Source organism: Cnephaeus nilssonii (assembly GCF_951640355.1).
Source record: "Cnephaeus nilssonii genome assembly, chromosome: 11".
In the NCBI taxonomy this organism is placed as follows: Eukaryota; Metazoa; Chordata; class Mammalia; order Chiroptera; family Vespertilionidae; genus Cnephaeus; species Cnephaeus nilssonii.
Window position 1 is genome coordinate 64765086 of NC_137082.1, and position 18973 is coordinate 64784058.

The window sequence follows — 18973 nt, forward strand, 5'->3', positions numbered from 1 at the left end:
TGGACCCCCCCCCCCCCCCCCCCCCCCCCCGTGCACCTGTCAGTGCTAGTAGCTCCTGTGGGTAAACCCAGCAGCCAAACCCAGGCTTGGCCCAGGTTTAGAGGAGACTCGTGTTGAGGATGAGGATGGCGATGAGATGCTGTGCACTGTCTGAAACTTTATGGCAGCCCTGGCCAGCACTGGCAGAACAGGTAGAATTCACCAGTTTTTATACAAGAAGAGACAGAGGTCTGGAGGGTTCAGTAACTCATTGACTTGTCTCTATGAGGGTGGGAGCCTGGCACATCCATGGCATTTCTCCATCTGCCCTGCATACCATCCATCCTTCACTCCTCACACACTTCAGCCCAGTGTTCCCCATCCCGAGTGAAAACCATACCAAACTGTCAGAAGAAACTTGAAAACAAAGACACATCCATAGCAGCTTCAGCACACAAGGAGGCTTAGGCACATGGCTGGTCAGAAACGGGATCAGAGAAAAAGAAATACTGAATGATCCCCCTTATATGTGGAATCTAAAACAACAATAACAAACTCATAGAAAAAATAGATAAGACTTGTGGCTGCCAGAAGTGGGGGGGTGGGTGGAGGGGCATTAGAGGAAATTGGTCAAAAGGTACAAACTTCTGCCCTGGCTGGTGGTGTTCAGTGGTTAGAGCATCAGCCTGTGCACTGAAGGACTGGGGGCTCAATTCCCGGTCAAGTGCACATACCTGGGTTGCAGGTTTGATCCCCGACCTGCTTGGGGCACATGTGGGAGGCAACCAATCAATGTGTCTCTCTCACATCAATGTTTCTCTCTCTCTCTCTCTCTCTCTCTCTCTCTCTCTCTCTCTCTCTCTCTCTCTCTTCCTCCTCTGCTTCCCTCCCTCCTTTCCACTCTCTCTAAAAAATCAATGGAATAAAATATCTTCAGGCGAGAATTAACAACAACAACAAAAAGGTACACACTTACAGTTATAAGATAGATAAGTACTAGGAATCTAATATGCAACAGGATGGCTACAGCTAACACTGCTGTATGGTATATGGGAGCGTTGTTAAAATCTAAGAGTTTTTATTACAAGGGAAAAATATTTTTCTTTTTATTGTATCTATATGATGGATGCCAACTAAACTTATTTTGGTAATCATTTCATAATATACATAAGTCAAACCATCCTATATAATAAAGTGGTGATATGCAAATTAACCCTCACGCCCTCACAAGATGGCTGCCTATGACCAGGCCGGCAGGGAAGTTAGTGAGGGACAACCAAATGACTGAACAAGCAGGCTGCATGGGGAGACCAGGCCGGCAGGGGCTTAGTGAGGGACGACCAAACAACTGAACAGCAGGCGGCATGGGGCGACCAGGCTGGTGAGAGGTGGGGGGGGGCTGAAAGGGGTGACCAGGCTGGCAGGGGGGGCAGTTGGGGGCAACCAGGCTGGCGGGGGGGGGGGGGGAAGTTAGGGGCGACCGGGCAGGCAGGTGAGTGATTAGGAGCCAGCAGTCCAGGATTGTGAGAGGGATGTCCCTGATTGGAGAGGGTACAGGCTGGGCTGAGGGACACCCCCCCACCACCACCACCATGCATGAATTTCGTGCACTGGGCCTCTAGTTATATTATATACCTTAAACTTATACAGTGATGTATGGCAATTATATCTCAATAAAACTGGGGGGAAACTGAAAAACAGCCAAGATGCTCCTGTTACAACCTGAGTCAGCCAATGTCCCTTCTTGACTCAGAACATTTCAGTGGTTCTCACCTGCAATGCCTGCAATGCCCTACAGGTTCTGGCCCTAATACACCTCTGACCTCACCCTCTACTCTCCCTCTTTGCTCACATCACTTCAGTCACACTGGCCACCATGTGATTCCTCAAACATACCGGGCACAATCCCACCTCAGGTCTTTGCACTTGTTATTCCTCTTGCCTGTATAATCTCTTCCCCCAGAAATTACATGGCTCCATCACCTCCTTTGGGGTTTCATTAAATGTTAAATTAACTGTTAAAATTTATGACAGAGACCTTAACCTGGCCAGAAATCAGGAGAGGCTGTGCGAAGAGCTGTCACACCTATGTCATTGTGAGAGCCCTACAGGAAAAACTCCACGTGTACCACAGAGCTCTATGGTTGTAACAGCCCCTTCCCTAAACTCCCTGTTCCCCCTCATAGAGCACTTCTGCCATCTTTGTACGTGTGGCTCATCATGTCTGCATGTACCAGATTGCAATTTTTTCTTTTTCTTGAATAAATCCTTTTGGTGACAGAGTACCTAGTCAACTTTTGTTTCATGGTCAACCTTTTGGGGGGCGCATAGGGATTGCCGAGTAGTAACCCGCACAGCTTCAGAGCAGGTGAGCAACCAGGAGCTGGTTCCCCACGGAGCCACTTGGGCTCACTGCTCTCTGGCTCGGAGGCTTAGGCTTGGTCTGGAACCCAGGTTCTGATTTTATGTTCTGAAGCTCTCCGGACTTTGTTCAGAAACTCTTTAGAGGGTTTTTGTTGTTGCTAAAGGGCCTGGCTTGTTTGTTTGTTCATTTGTGAGCTCCGTTGGCACTTTGGCCTGCCTCCCCGGAAGTACCAGGCTGCTTCTCGGAACTGCACTCGCTTTCTGACAGATTCCATCTGCAACGGGGCTGTTTCCCCAGAAACTGAGGCTCGGCTCTGGTCTGGTTCCGTCTGGAACCCGAATGCTCCAATGCAAGCTGCGTCTCATCAGTCTTTGACTTGGATCTCGTGAGATCAGGCTGTTCTACTACAACTGGCTGTTTAACCTTGGCCTGACCTCTCCCCGCCCCACCCCCCTTGATCAGGGTGTTCTACCGTGAGATGGCCGGTATCTAACCTTGCAGGTTGCTGGAGCTGTTCAGGCTGTTTGGGGCCCTTGCGCTAGAGAAAAGTCTCAGAAACAATGGGATCTCCATTATCTAAATATTTCAAGACTGTTCCGGCTCTAGAAACGGAAATCATGTTTAAAAGCCATGGTCACTCTTCATATTTAACTAAATAAGCAGATCTGACCAAAAGTAATTCAGAATATCAATGGGCACCTTAGGGAATCTTTGAAAGTCCCAAACTTACTTTTCTTAAAACCCTATTGGATAATATTATCACTGAAACTAGCAAAGATGAATGGAATGCCTATTGCCAGTGGTATTTTGAGGCTTCCAAATGGTACCAAGAATCTGAAGTTGCCTCTTTACAACGTAAACTTTTAGAATTAACTGGGGCTACTGAACTTTTAAAGAGAGAAAGGGTGGTTTCTGACGCCTCATGATCTTCACTTCCAGTGCTGTCTTGCCCTTCCCCTCAACTCCTTTTTTTTTTTTTTCAAGCTTCACCTCAGAAGCCATCTGGCTTCCCACTATCTGGCTTCCTTGCCTTACCTCTGATGCCATCTTCCTCTGAACTTTCGCTCCCTTCCTCCTCCTCTAAACATATCAGTATGTCTCTAAAGTTAAGCTCTCTGAGGATCCTAATACACCTCATGTCCCCTGGACTAACACTGAGTTATAAGCCATGGTTAAAGAATCCCCTAAGGCAGGGGTTCTACAGCAGCGGTTCTCAACCTGTGGGTCGCCTAAGACCATCGGAAAACACAGATATTTACATTACGATTCATAACAGTAGCAAAATTACAGTTATGAAGTAGCAACGAAAATAATTTTATGGTTGGGGGTCACCACAACATGAGGAACTGTATTAAAGGGTTGTGGCATTAGAAAGGTTGAGAACCACTGCCCTAAGATAACTGAGGATCCTCACAGATTTGCTGAGGAGTTTGATAGAGTTATTCAGGCCTATCATCCTGGGTTCTCTGATTTATAGCAGCCAATCTATATGCTAGTTGGTGAAGGCCACCTCAACATTGGATGGGAATTGCCCAATGGGAACATCCCGGGAGGGATTTAGAAAAACAAACCTCCGATTTTTGGAAAGAAGCTACGAGACTTCCTTAAGAACTTCACTGAGCACTAACAGCTTTTTAAAAGTCTCTTGGTTGGAGCAGGATTCAGACTTGCTCACAAAAGTCTATCAGATCTGTTCATAACTATTATAATTGACTTTAGATCATTTATAAGGAAAATTCTGGTCTTCCTTCAGATGTTGATTCCACTTGGGTAACCTTTGATAAGTCTTTGTTTATTAAGAGGCTGAACCAATACCTTTCCCTTTTGGCTAAAAGAGTCACGATGATGTAGGAAACCATGTCCACCCAAGATTTGGTTAATTTGGCCAATCAGATTGCTTGCACTCTATATGAGATATTTAAAAGTAAGTTGGCATGATGTCTAATTTTTAGACCTGGCATATGAAGGCCCCTATATAAAACCAAACGTTTCCTAGCTTCTGCTATCATTGCAAAAAGCGAGGAGACTGGGAAAGGGATTGTGGCAAATTTCAGCACTTCAGGTATCCTCAGCCTTCTCACCAGCCTTCCCGGGGTCTCTTAAACCCCAATGATGGGGCTCCATGGGACAACAGGGACTTTTCCCAGCCCTGCCTCTTAATCAATTTGGAGAAGCTTTTCCTCAGATTGGTAATGAATCTATCTCTGTCCTTCTGGCACCAACCTCTGCCTTGGACTACTAAAACAGTTCAAATGGTAGGGATTTCAAATACACTTTAACAGGGTCTGTCTCTGAACCTATCCCTCTTTACCTAGGCCCTTTGAAAGATACTCACTCTTTCTCCTTAGTTCTTCTTCCCTATTCATTTATTAGGCCAAGACTTCCTAGAGAAGTATCATCCCTGAATTTCTTTCTCCCAAAAGGAGGAAATAATCCTAGAATTTGACAGTAGCTGTTAAAATAACCACTCAGGTGAACTAAATAATCTTTCAACATCTTTTATTTGTTCGATCTCTGGTGACGCTATAGCTGAATCTGGGAGCACTGATCAATTATCTTTACTGAGTCAAACTGCTATCCTCTCTATGGACAAAATCTTCAAGTGATATTGGCAAGATCCACAGTGCACCACCACCTCCTATCAAAATTCAAATAGATTCTTCAAAACACCTTCCCAATCCATATCCCATTAAGTAAAGAGGCTCTTTAAGGTATATAGTCCATAATAGATTAACTCAGTCCCTGTAACACTCTCATTTTACCTGTGAGAAAGCCAAAAGGAAGGTTTGTTTCCCAGCAATACACCACATTGTTATCCCTCAAAACCCTATTGTTCCTAACCCTCATAAACTACTAACATCCATCCAACTGGAAGCAACTTCTTTACTGTAACTGATTTGTGCAGTGTGCATTCTTTTTTTTTTTTAATATCTTTTTATTGATTTCAGAGAGGAAGGTCGAGGGAGAGAGAGTTAGAAACATCAATGATGAGAGATTGAGAGATAATCATTGACCGGCTGCCTCCTGCACGCCCCCTACTGGGGATCGAGCCTGCAACCCAGGCATATGCCCTTGACCGGAATCGAACCTGGGACCTTTCAGTCCGCAGGCAGACGCTCTATCCATTGAGCCAAACCAGCCAGGGCGCAGTGTGCATTCTTTAACATTGCCGTTGATGAAGCTGACCAATACCTTTTTGCCTTCACTTGGAAGGAAACAATTCACTTGGACAGTAATGCCCTGGGGCTTTACTGAAAGCCCTTCTTCTTTCTCACAAGTTCTGAAGGTTGTTTTGGATGATATAATTTCCCCTAATGGTTCTACTTGGTTGCAATATGTGGACACCTTGCTTCTTTGCTCTTTCCCCAAGTTCTCCTCACAGGAAGACAGCCTCCGCCTATTAGAACTTTAGGCTTTCAAGGGGCATAAAATCTCTAAAGAAAAATTGCAGTTTGTGTAAATTCAGGTTTAATATTTGGGACATCCAGTATTGGAGCGAGGACTGCAACTGGATCCAGATAGGCTTCATGGTGTCCTAAGTTTCCCAAGGCCTAAAACCAAGGGTCAACTCCAAGGCTTTGTTGGGCTAACTGCCTATTGCCAAAATCGGGCCCCAAATCTCTCTCTGATGAAAAACTTCTATATGTTTTACTAAGAATTATAGTCCTGACCCAATTATATGGGAAGAACAGGACAACATAACTTTTAAAGTCTTAAAGGAGAGTTTAATAAACCCACCTGTTTTGGGGCATATCAATTGTTAGAAATGTTCTCTCTCTCTCTCTCTCTCTCTCTCTCTCTCTATATATATATATATATATATATATATATATATATATATACACACACACATATATATGTATATGTATATATATATATATATATGTATATATATATATATATATATATATATATATATATGAAGGAATGGATGCCCTTGGGTTACTCACCCAAAAACATGAGTAACCCAATAGGCCCTTAGGGTATTCCAGTCAGCAACTGGACCCTGTGGCATAGGGATACTGCCCTTGCCATAGAGCCATTACTACCACTGTCCTTTTGGTTGAGGACATAAAGGAAATTGTAGGATCCTCTTTAACCATCATTGCACCCCGTGCAATGTAGAAGCCCTCCTGAATTCTCATCACACCAGGGTCTGCAGTTAGTTGCCTGGCTTTCTATAAAGTCCTTTTGTAAAGTGCTCCTCACATCACTCTTTCATGTTTAATAACCTTATTCCAGCTACTCGTTTCCCCTGTGATGCTGACAAAGCCCCTCATGACTGCTTGGATATGGATGGATCACCTCCAGACGCCTTGTGATGATCTGCAAGAGACTCCTCTGGGTAAAGCTGGTTACTCATGGTTTACAGGTGGCTCATATTTTTAAAATAAAATAGAAGGTACTATGCTGGTCATGCTGTTGTAGCCCCTTTTGAAGTCATCCAGGCAGCATCTTTACCTTTGGCTCCTTCAGCCCAGCAGGCTGAATTATATGCTCTCACTCGGGCTTGTATTCAGCCAAGGACAAAACGACCATCATTTATAATGACAGTAGAGATGCCTTCGCAATAGCTCATGGCTTTGGAATGTTATGGAAACAACGTGGCTTTCTTACATCCAGTGGAAATAAAATTTAATGTCCTGTACATTCAAGAATTACTGCATGCTATACTTGTACCTGCTGCTTTAGCTATTATTAAGACCCCAGGGCATTCTAATTGTGACTCTCTGGAAGAGAAAGAAAATCGCTGTGATGACATTCCTGCAAGGAATGCTGCCCTTAAAGGAACCGGCAGCAGTCAAACCTCTGTCATGGTCCAAGGGGATATTTCCAGCTGATAACTTAGAACAGGGGTGGGGAACCTTTTACTGCCAAGGTCCATTTGGATATTTATAGCATCATTCTCAGGCCATACAAAATTATCAACTTAAAAATTAGCCTGTATATTTGTTCAAACATTTAATTAACTCACCCCTAATGCCTTAGCAGAGTCACACCAAATGATTTCGAGGGCCTTAAGTGGCCGAGAGCTGGACTTTCCCCACCCCTGACTTAGAAAGACTAGCCAAAGCAGCCCAGCAATTGGCTTCAGAAAAAGAAAAGTAAGATTGGAAATCCAACAATTGTTTTTTTATATATTTTTTATTGATTTTTTACAGAGAGGAAGGGAGAGGGAAAGAGAGTCAGAAACATCTATGAGAGAGAAACATCGATCAGCTGCCTCTTGCACACCTACTGGGGATGTGCCCACAACCAAGGTACATGCCCTTGACCAGAATCGAACCTGGGACCTTTCCGTCTGCAGGCCGACGCTCTATCCACTGAGCCAAACTGGTTAGGGCTCCAGCAATTGTTGGTTTGATAAACAGAGAAAGGCCAAATAACAACCCAGTCCTACCTGAGACTAAAGTGCCCACACCTAACTATTGTACATGCATTAAACCACTGACAAAATGATAGCATTCATGAATCAATATTGGTGGAGAAATGTTAATAAGACCATGAAAAGCACCTACCTCACTTGTCCCACTTGTCCAAAGTACAACCCAGGGAAGTCTATTTGCATGTCTCTCAGACATTTCAAATTGCCTAATGTGCTACTCAAGGTTTGATAAGTAGATTTCACACAGCTTCCCCTATCTCGGGGAAATTAATACGTTTTAGTAATGATCTGTATGTTCTCTCACTGGACTGAAGCTGAAGTCCAGTTAGCCCCTCTGGAACTCCATAGCAATGGAGGAACCCATGCTACTGATCAGTTTTGACAAGTCTGTGATGTTTGGCCAGACTTGTCAAAACTGTTGTAACCAAATGTTACAACATTTTCACTGCACTTATGACCCTCAATTCTCAGGTTTAGTTAAAGGCACTAACTGCATTATTAAGATTCAATTGGCAAAATGTATAGAGACCATTCAAATATCATGGCCAAAAGCATTGCCATTGGTCCTTTTAAATCTCAGATCCACCTCTTTTGAGTGGAAGACACACCAAAATATAATAATAACTAGAGGCCCAGTGCATGAAATTCGTGCACAAGGTGGGGGGGGGGGGGAGTCCCTCAGCCGGACCTGTGCCCTCTCACAGTCCAGGAGCCCTCGGGGGATGTTGGACTGATGGCTTAGCCCAGGGATCCTCAAACTACGGCCCGCGGGCCACATGCGGCCCGCCGAGGCCATTTATCTGGCCCGCCAGGTGTTTTTGCCGCCGCTGCCTGTCCTGCTTAGTAACCGACTTAGCAGTGTGCATAGGAATTTGTTCATAGTTTTTTTTTTAAACTATAGTCCGGCCCTCCAACAGTCTGAGGGACAGTGAACTGGCCCCCTGTTTAAAAAGTTTGAGGACCCCTGGCTTAGCCTAAGCTGGCAGTCGGACATCCTTAGCACTGCCGTGGAGGCAGGAGAGGCTCCCGCCACCGCTGCTGCGCTCACCAGCCGTGAGCCCGGCTTCTGGCTGAGCAGCGCTCCTCGACAACCAGGGGTCAGCTCCTGCATTGAGCAGCTGCCCCCTGGTGGTCAGTGCACGTCATAGCGACCAGTCATTCTGCTGTTCGGTCATTTTGCATATTAGCCTTTTATTATATAGGATTCCCTCCAGTTTTGCTGGAAGGCCCCTATCAAGTACTGTTGACTAACCCCTGTGCTGCTAAACTCCAGGGAGTAAACTCTTGGATACATGTGTTGCATTTAAAGAAGGCACCTCCCTTGTCAATGTGGCTCAGTGATTGGAGAGTCGGCTCACATACTAAAGGGTCACCAGTTTGATTCTGGATCAAGGACTGGGTTGCAGGTTCAATCCTGACCCTGGTTGGGGTACGTGCAGGGGAGAGGCAACCAATAAATGTCTCTCTCTCTCCCTTCCCTCCCTCCCTCTCCCTCCCTCCCTCCCTTCCACTCTCTCTAAAAAGCAATGGGGAAAATATCCTCAAAATTAACAAAAGGAAGGAGGATTAACAAAAAGGAAGGAAGGAAGGGAGGGAGGGAGGGAGGGAGGGAGGGAGGGAGGGAGGGAGGAAGGGAGGGAGGAAGGGAGGGAGGGAAGAAGGACCAAAACCTCATTGGAACTGAGCACAGACTTGTGACCTGAAGTTAAAGCTATCAAAAATTGACGCAGACGGTCTCTGAAGGAGACAACTTTCCTAAAACGACTATACCAGGTCTGTGCAAATCTTTTCCTTACTGTTGTTTCTTATTCTATTTCTCTCTCTTTCTTACAAGGAAAACACCCTTTTTTACATTTTCAAAGCTAATGTGAAAGGGAAAACTTTCTGGTTACTGGATCTGACGTTAGGAACTTTGATCTGTCCGAGACAATAATGACCTTTATTTCACCACCTACAGGTTTGAACTCCTAGTTTAGAATCACCATTTAGACTGTGTGTCATGTTGTTTTAAATTTTGTGTTGTATTCTTCTTGTTATTAAGCTCTTCACCTGTTGCACATTATCCCTGAATACGAGCTGTTTTCTATTCCTGCACCTTCCCTCCGACGTGAGACACGACACCCAGAAGTCCTTCTGGACGCGGAGGGACAAAAGGCTGCAGAAATCGGAAAACCTGACTGTTGATCAGCAATACTTTCAGAGAAAGATCTTGATCAGAAAGGAGAAAATCATGAGAGAGAGCTTAACCTGGCCAGAAATCAGGAGGGGCTGTGGGAAGAGCTGTCACACCTGTGTCATGGTGAGAGCCCTTTGGGAAGAACCCTACCTTTACAACGGAGCTCTGTGGTTGTAACAGCCCCTCAACTCCCTCTTCCCTCTATAACGTACTTCCTCCTTCTTTGTACATGTGGCTCATCATGTCTGCATGTACCAGACTGCAGTGCCTTCTTTTTCCTGAATAAATCGTTTTGGTGACGGAATACCTAGTCGCATTTTATTTCACGGTGAACATCACCTTCTCAGGGAGCCCTGCTTTAACCCCCCCAATAGAAATGTCAGCACTCTATTTCCTATTTCCCTGTCCTGTTTAACTTCCCTTCTTTGTGCTTATTCCCTGCTAATGTATTATATATTTTACATTTTATTTTATTTTATTTGCTTTTTGTCTCATCCAATAGAATGTGAGCTCCACCAAAGCAGTGATTGTATCCATTTGTTCCCTTCTACCTGCAGCACCAAGTACACAGGAAGTGCTCAATTGTTAAATTAATGAATTTCTAAAAGACTTAAAGCAAACAGGGTCCACTTGAGAGAAATTAAATGGGCTCAGGAACCTGCCCCAAACAGGTAAAGGTCACTGGAGAAATTAGAAGAGTGATTTTCCCAAAAGACCCAGAACACCCCCAAGCTAGTTTCCAGGGACTGCCTTTATACAGGGTGTCTCCTACCTGATACATTCTCTGCCTCCTGCCAGCGACGACCTTGGCCTGGTTAACCCCATTCATCCTTCAGAAATCACCTCATACTTAACTTTCTTGGGGACATAGTCTCATACCAACCTTATCTCCCACCTCCAGGCCAGACAGATCAGGTCTCACATGACTCCTTCATGCAGAGTGCCTGAAGTATAGTAGGGACTCCGTAAACTTGTGCTGAGTAAATAAATGAATGCGTGAGTGGGTGGGGACACTGGCAGCCTAAGTAGATGAAGGTCCACCTGAGCATCTAGACACAGCATTTACCCCCTTCCTGCCAGCCTGATCACCCCTAACGGCTTCTGCCTCGGCCCCACCACCATGGCTTTGTCCAGAAGGACGTCGGAAGGTCTTCCGGTCTAATTAGCATATTACTCTTTTTTTTTTTAGCATATTACTCTTTTATTAGTATAGATAGCCAAGATATGTAAGCAACTAAGTGTCCATTGACAGATGAGTGGATAAAGAATATATGGTACATATATATGATGGAATATTACTCAGCCATAACAAAGAATGAAATTTGGCCATTTGTGATATCATGAATGTACCTAGAGGGTATTATGCTGAGTGAAATAAGTCAGACAAAGAAACACAAATACCATATGGTTTTACTTATATGTGGAATCTAAAACAAACAAACAAACAAACAAAACAGAAATAGACGCATAGATACAGAAAACTTTTTAATAGTTTCCAGATGGGAGAGGGGTTGGGGAATGGGTGAAAAGGGATAAAAGATTAAGATGTGCAAATTGGCCGTTATAAAAAGAGCCATGGAGATGTAAAGTACAGCATCGGGAATACAGTCAATAATATTGAAATGACTATGTACGGTGTCAGGTGGGTGCTAGATTTACTGGGGTGATCACTTCATAAGTTATATAAATGTCTGATCACTATGTTGTCCACCTGAAACTAACACAATATTGAATGTCCACTGCAATTGAAAAGTAAAAAAAAAAAAAATGTTTAAAAGAAAAGAAAGGGTCCTTGGAAGAATATACACTATGTTGTTTAAATATTTTATGATCTTCTCTATAAGACCATTTGGGCCTGTTGTGTTGTTTTTTATGGAGGGGTGGGGGAATATTTTCTCTGCCATTAGATTTCCTAAATTTTACCATGATGCTTCTAACTCTGGACTCTTGTCTCTTTCTTATTTTGCTTTATGCTTGGTGTATCCATTTAATCTGAAAACACAAGTCTTTCTTCAGTTCAAGAAAATTTTGTTCTATCATTTCTTCCTTTGCCCCTAGATATCTGCATAGATTGCTCACTCGCTTAATCAGGCCTCTGCTCAAATGCCACCTTACCATAGATGCCTTCCTAGACCACCCCATCTAAAACGGCAGTTCCACTGCTCTCTGTTCCCTGGCCTTGGTTTATTTTATTCATGCTCCTGATTTTATATTCTTCACCTGTTTGCTTATCACCTGTGTCTCCTATTAGCTGACAAGCTCCTTAAGAACGTGGACTTGGACTTTTTTTTTCCACTGCTATATCCCAGGATCTAGGACACTCCAGAAATATCTGTCGAGTAAGAAGATTGTTTCTGCGCTCTTCTTCTAAACCTTCTAATAGATTTATAGTGAGTCTTTAAAGAAGTTTCTGGAGGCCCTGGCCGGTGTTGGTTGGGCGTCATCCCATGCACCAAAAGGTCATCAGTTCAATGTCTGGTCAGGACACATTCCCGGGTTGTGGGCTCGATCCCCAGTGGGGGCCTTGCAGGAGGCAGCCCATCTGTGTTTCACTCTCACATCGGTGTTTCTCTCGCTTGATCCTTCTCCTTTTCTCTCTCTAAAGTTCAATAAAAGAATTTTTTAAAAAAGAAGAAGTACCTGGGGAGCTGGCATTGTCCCACAGCCCTGTAGTCAGCAATCTTGGCCTCAGCGTATTCCATCCCATGCCCATCCCCTCTACACTGCCCTCCATAACCTCGGGCCTTTCCTTCAACTCACACCTGCCCAAGCTCTGAGCCCAGCTTGCCCTCAGGGTCCCATTCAGTGGCTCAGAGACGGGCACAAAGGGACCACCTGAGGCCATCAAGCACTGTGACCTACTGCAGTAACTGACTTCTCCCCCTGCTCAGGTGGGAAGCAACAAATCCTCCCACACTCAGTCCCTGTGTCCCTGGGGCTCAGCTGGCCAGTGTCCATCTCTAAAGGGCTAGGATACTAAGAATACCGCATCTGTTGTGGGTTCAGGGAGACGTTTTGAGGTATGAGCTAGGAGTGGGCAGGCACAAAGAGAAGGCATGAGGGTGGTTGGGCTGGGTAAAAAGTACACTGCAGCAGGGTCCATGAATGGTTTTCTCTCTGGCATCTGCAAAAATTTCCAGATTGGGGGCAGCCTGATTCTCAGCCCCATGGGGCTGTGTATATGGCAGCCTGGACTCTAGTCCTGGGTCCCTCTAGCCAGCTGAGTGGCATTGGGCAAGTCAGTCTGCCTGCCAGAGCCTCAGTTTCCTCATCTATAAAACCAGTGCCAAGACCCCTGTCCTACTTGCCTCACAGGGTTGTTTGAGGATCAAACAAAGTAATGGAGGGGAGCAGGCGCTGGAAAGCACAGAGACTGGGGAGAGGCTGTTATCACTCCTTCCAGTATTTATCCAGCGCTCCTTGACCCCCACCCTGCCCTGGCCCGGTGCTGGGCACTGCTGTGGAAAAGGGATCCTGGCACACAGCCCAGGGGCAGCAGAATGATGGCAGTGCAGGGGGCGAATAACAACAAGTCAAACGGGGCAATGAGTGGGAAAATGCCAGAAGCCCAGGAAACTGTAACCACTTCGTCCTCCATGGGACCAAGGGTATCTCTGTCCCCTATAGGTTCAAGCCCAAGCCTCTCAGCGTGACAGCCAGGCCATTCGTTTGCATAATTCTTTTACAAATAACACCTGCACGTTGTTGTCAAGTTCAAACACTACAGAAAGACATGAAATGAAGAGTCCTTCAACTCCAGCCCCACTCTGCACTTCTGGTTTGTTTTTCCCGTTACCATGGGCAGTCTGGGCTCTGGGGCTCCCCATGAACATGACCTAAGGGTCTCCAGGCTGCACTGCAGTCTGAGGCTCTTCCCCCAGTCCTCCCTCCTCCCCCTCTGCTTTACCAGGGGTCAGCAGAGCCCTGTACCCCTGCTGCTTTGTTGCTCCTGCCCTCATCCTCCAAGGGCATTGCCCTCTAAGCCTCTTAGTCCATCCGATTCTCTGAAGACAAGAACTGGCACAGGTTGTTCAAAGCGCAAATGAATGAATACGTACAGAGCCTTAGAAAAGCGCCAGGAACAGAGTGGGCATCTCTGACTCCCAGCGCATGGGGCTCCTTCCTTGGGGCTGTCCTCAGAGACGTCGGCCGCTATCCCGGGGGCCTCCTGTGTGTCCTCTCAGGAACCATGGCTTCTCGGGTTTCCTGAGGGCACAATACTCCCTGTTCACAGAGCCTTGCACCCCTGCAGCCTTTGTTGGGAACAGCCTCACCGTTTCTTCCCCATCAGTTCCTACTCGTTCTCTACATCACATCACAAATGTCACTTGCTCAGGGAAGCCTTCCTGGACTCCTTTATATGCTCTATCAACACCATGAACCTCTCCTCCAAAGCATTTGAAGGTTACCCAATCATGTGCGTGTTCAGTCCATTCCTACTTGTCTTTCTGCGGCTAAGACTGCCGGTCTTCAGAGTTCTTCCTCCCCCTCCCAGAACTCCGTTTTCAGCAGAGCACAGTGGCTCTGAAGAGGGCTTACATTCCCTTGCAGCTGGCCAGTAGGCTGTGTGCAGAAGTCCTGGCTATCGCACTGAGTTCCCAGTGAAGGGAAGGGTGTGCCTCCTCCCACATTCCCTCCTCAGGGGAATGCTATTGGTGTGTGTGTGGGGGGGGGGGACACAGACCCAGAAAGCCCCCCAGAGCAGAACTGCCTCACCAGCGTGGGCTTTCCAGGACAGACAAACAAAAAGCTAGCATGTTAAGCCAATACTGCTTTGAGTCCATGTTACCACAGATGATTCTCCATCTGCAGGACGGGAAGCTCTGTGAAGGCGGGGAGCATGTCCGTCTTAGTTATCACAACACCCTACTGGCACCTAGGAGGTCCTTGATTAATGTATGATGAACAAGTGATTGAGGTCTTTGGGGTCTGGGCCATTTCTTAGTCATTCAGTAATTCCTGCAACTCCCGGCCTGCAGAGTGAAGGGTTGGCTAAAATTCTAGAGAAGCACAGTCCAGTAGAACTTACTGTGTTGAAGGAAGTGGCCCATAATCCCTGCTGTCCAATGAGGATCACAGAAGGCTAGTGGCCCCATATCAGAGCTGGAAGGCAGTTTAGGGAGAGGATGTAGTGCAATGCAACACCCACCTCTAGTGGAGAAATGAGTGGCCCCCTGAGATAAGATGGGCTGTTTCCCCACCCGATACATAAGCCAGACCACCAGGCAGAAGAGGGCTTCAAGCCCCTGCTTCCGACCCCCTCAGTGAGGGTCACATTAGGGAATCATGTCAGGGTCATACCAATGCCAATCACAGTGGCCAACGCTTCTTCGCCATCACTTCCTGCTGATGCCCACCACCACAGGTGAGGGAGGGAGACTGCATCTGCCTCAGAGCAGGGGTCTCGAGCAGCCCGCCCAGTCCCCAGTTGCTGAAGAGATGGGCAGAACAAGGTTAGCTTCACCATGTGCCAGGCCTATGCTGGCACCTCACAGCCGCACGCTCTGAGACGGAAGGAGAAGAGTAGGGCCCACTGTGTGTCTCGCCCAACACCGTGTCATGCAGGGCAGCCACGTACTCCTCAACTCTTCTCATTTTACAGAAAAGAAAACTGATGCCAGAGAGGTGAAGCAACTCACCCCAGGTCACACAGCAAATGCAGTAGCAAAGGCAGAACTAGAACTCACACCTCTTCACTCCAGAGGTCATTCTCTTATCACAGGCTGCTGAGCTCAGCTCCAGACATGGCACCCATTCCTGCTCTACCCCATAGATCCTCCCAACCAAGCTGCTCCTATGTCACCCACCTACCGGAGGCAACTGACCAGTGTTTCTCTCTCTCTCTCTCTCTTGAAAAAAAAAAATATCCTCAGGTAAGGACAATAAAATAAAATAAAATAAAAAACTTAATGGTTGGACAGAGCAGGAGCCCCCTGGACAAAGGTTCAGCTCTTTAAACGATGATTCTATTTAGTCTTTGTAACTCCTCTCCTACTGGGCCCATTTTAGAGATGGGGGAACAGAGGCATGGAGAGGTCACGTGCTCAGGATCACTCAGCTGGCAGGAGGTAGTTCCAACCCAAGGCTGTAAGAATTTGTTCCAATAACAAGGTAGTAGGAATTTGGGAGGTGTCTGCCTTGAGAAGGCGGTGAGAGCCTGGAAGGGGGTGTAGGGAAAGGACCTAGAGAGAGGCCCCCCCACAAGGTGGAGGTGGAAACTTTTAGGGGAAGAGGTGGGGCATGTGGGCACCAAGCAATTCCCAGGGCAGAAAACGGCTGAAGCACAGCTCGGGCAGTGGTGCCTGGCTGTCACCTGTCCAGTGTCTTCTGTCACTTGGTCCTTATTGTTTCACACCCACACATCTGGAAGAGCCTGCTGCACCCTGGCTTGGAGATATCAAGGAACAAATGTCACGGCTCTGGAGGTCCAGGCAATGACCCGCAGCCTAGTGGGCACAAGCCTGGAGTTGAGCCAAGCGTGCCAGCCCTCTGTGGGGAGGGTGGCGCTGGCTCAGAGGCGCAGAGCAAAGCGTCCTAAATAAGAGAGGAGTCTGCCTCATACCTTCCCACCACCAAGCGGCTGACGCTCAGGCTGGGATGGCGCATCCCAATGCCAGGGGCCCAGGCTCCTCCGCTGCTGGCCACTACCCCTTCCGCTGATGATCCGTAGCCACATACAGACTCCAGCCCTATGGCAAGGGGAAGGGGGAAGGAGGGTGTGGCCCCACGCTGCCAGGCCACCACACAGAAGGAGCCACCATTACTGTGAGAAAATGAGTCTGGGCGTGAGGTTCGTGGCCGGGTTTGTGTCTCTCCGCCAGTGGACCTGGGCCCCCAGACCCCTGGAGCCCGGTCCCACCTCTAACTGGCTGCAGAGATCAGAGCAAGGCCCCACATTCCACGGGGCTGCTTTCTCCCTTGCACCAAAAGTTTAACCAAAGCAGCCCCCGAGTGGAGGACTCTGGACCTCCCTCCTCAGAGGTGGTGGAGACAGCCTGGGGAAGGAAAGGTGAACTCAGGCTACATGGAACTCCCTCAACTGTGCAGTGAGGCAATGCATCCCTGGCCATTGGCACCGCCCCAGGGCTCAGCTTTCTTGGAAAAGCTGCTGTGAACTGCTGGCTGACACAGTACTAACTATATTAAGTGCTTAGCCCCAAACAAGACATGGAGCTAAGGGCTCACAGGAGTGCTTACTGGCTCCAGGCACTATTTTAGGTGCTTTATGACTCTCACCTCCTTAAACCACACAATTTCTCTGTGATGGGCACACTTTTGTGCTCACCACGGGGATAGGGAATCCATAAAACAAAGAACCAACCACTACGAAAAAGGAGCACTCAGAGAACAAGAAAGAATTCTTGAGAACTTAATCCTTAATAATCTTCAGGAAAACCCAAACCAAGACTGAATAGCAGAACCAAACCAAAATGACAGGTGGAAATCATAAGAGAAAAATTTCACAATGTCTACTGGGAGGAACTGAATTCACATTCAGAAATGAAGACAGGTCAAAATCACCTCCTAAGCTTGGGCGGGGGGGTGTCCATCAGTGACAGGGAGTTAATGAGTCACTCCTGCCTGGTTAAAGTCCTCAAAGTTGAACACGTGTTTTCAGGCCCACCTGGAGCCGAACGTTTCCATCCCTTTCCCCAGGGTGCCTATCCTGTGAGTTAGGGGGTCGCTGGCATCACTTGGCTCTGAGCAAACCACAAGGAACCAGGGTGGGTGGGAAGTCATGATCCAGGGCAGGCTTCACATGTAAGGGGTCCATGCAGCGGTCCTGGACTTACCAGCACCCCAGCCTGACACTAGCCATTTGCCAGATTCAGGGAGGAATTCCTTGTTGTTTAAAAACACAGTAAGGAAAACAACAGCCCAAGTGGGAAAAAGACACAAACAGAGCATGGGTATGGCCAATGCGTGCACAGAGAAAGGCTCACCCTCACCGCGGATCAAAGAAATACAAGTTAAAACAAGATGGCCTTTTCATCCAGTTGACAAGAATATTTAATGTTAAGGCATTGTTGGAAAGTGGTTCAATGGGCACATTTCCAGAAGGCAGCCTTGTAATACATCCGTTGCTTTGGAGTTGGTAAGTCTGCTTTTAGAAGCCAATCACAAAGAAATGGTCAGATTTACATACAAATGTGTCCTTCCCAACATTACTTAGAACTGAGAAAAAATAGAAACCAATGGATGTCCAACAAAAGGAAAACTGATGATGAACTATGTCCCAAATGTGCAGTGGAATATCATTTATCTATTTAAATCAGCTTTTTAAGAGACTACTTGATGAAAGTTAAAGCGAAAAAAAAGTAGGTGCAAAACTTTATGTAGAAATTGTTCTCAGATGATTATGCAAAGAAAATATGTATTCATAGAAAAATTAGAAAGATGTAGAAGTTTTTATATTGATTTTTTTAAATATGTACTTTGAGTGATGGGATCACAACTGATCTCTTTTTTTAGCGTTAAATTTTTCACTTTTTCAGATTTCCTACAATGAATGAATATTTCTTTAAGAACTAGAAAAAATATGATTTTGTTATATGTCTGTTTTGATTGTGCAACTTAGTATGTTATTTTTGAAATAGTTTTTATTAAGTAAACTAGAGGCCTGGTGCATGAAATTCATGCACTCAGGGGGGTCCCTCAGCCCAGCCTGTGCCCTCTCATAGTCTGGGAGCCCTCGGGGGATGTCTGACTGATGCTTAGGCGGAGTGGGCCTAAGCTGTCAGTCAGACATCCTTAGCGCTGCAAGGGAGGCCAGAGAGGCTCCTACGGCCACCGCTGCTGCGCTCGCCAGCCGTGAGCCCAGCTTCTGGCTGAGCAGTGCTCCCCCTGTGGGAGCTCACTGACCACCAGGGGGCAGCACCTGCATTGAGAGTATGCCCCCAGTGGTCAGTGCGCATCATAGAGACCAGTCATTCCGCCATTCGGTTGATTTGCATATTAGCCTCTTATTATATAGGATGTTCCTACTGCACACAATATCAGAACAAACAGACAAGTATAATAAAGAAAAATCTCATTTATAATTACATCACAGTTAACATTTTCTTGC